Source organism: Pteropus alecto, unplaced genomic scaffold, assembly GCF_000325575.1.
Source record: "Pteropus alecto unplaced genomic scaffold, ASM32557v1 scaffold17, whole genome shotgun sequence".
NCBI lineage: Eukaryota > Metazoa > Chordata > Mammalia > Chiroptera > Pteropodidae > Pteropus > Pteropus alecto.
In genome coordinates this window covers 3434934-3435764 of record NW_006440645.1, presented here as the reverse complement: position 1 = coordinate 3435764, position 831 = coordinate 3434934, and positions in this window count along the sequence as shown.

Genomic DNA, 831 nt, shown 5'->3' with positions numbered 1-831 from the left:
ATATATAAATTATTTTATAAAGTCTTGTTCTAAATGTTGGTGTTTCTATGAATGTAAACTATTAAATTCCTTCCCTGTTAAAGCACAGATCTAATCTAAGTATCTTAAGTGGGCAGCCCCTCTAGTCGGTTATATTGTAAATTCTTATCTGTTGAGTAAAGCGTTTAAATACTGTATGTATCTCGTGTACAAAGTTGACGTACATTATATTCGTGTACATAAAATTAAAGATATGAGACTGTAAGACTGCTCAGCGTCCCAAGCAGCCACCTCGGTGTATTCGGTTTCTGTTCCGTCCCCCACACTACGCCTGTGACTTGGGCACCGTCACTGACCCTTCTCTGACCGTTAAAAAGGCACGCTGCATCTCTCTGAAGCTACTACGACGATGATTACAGTTTGTATTTTGACATCGAATAGGAGCTAGCTGTGGTGAGAACCGAGAGATTTGTTTTAAAAGTCTCCATCGGTCTCCAACAGATCGCTCTTAACAACCTGTAACTGTATCGGCTCTATTTAAAAATTACACATCTATGTGAAGCACGATGTGGGATAACGCCAGGTATTTTCCATCTGCTTGAAGAGTAGCAAAAGAGTTATTTTAATTTCTAGCTGAAGCAACGTAGCGACCACCAGTTAGGAGCATAAACAGGAATGAGAAAAACTTCAGAAGCTGCTGTTTTGTACAGTTTACAGTCTGACACTTTTAACTTTGATTTTTCATGGATTTTCAAAACATAGTTTCGGTGTAAGATAAAACTGAGGCCAATAATAACAGTGACCGTGGATCAAAGGCTGTAAGAAGGGCAGCTTTAGAAAGCTTCATCTTCC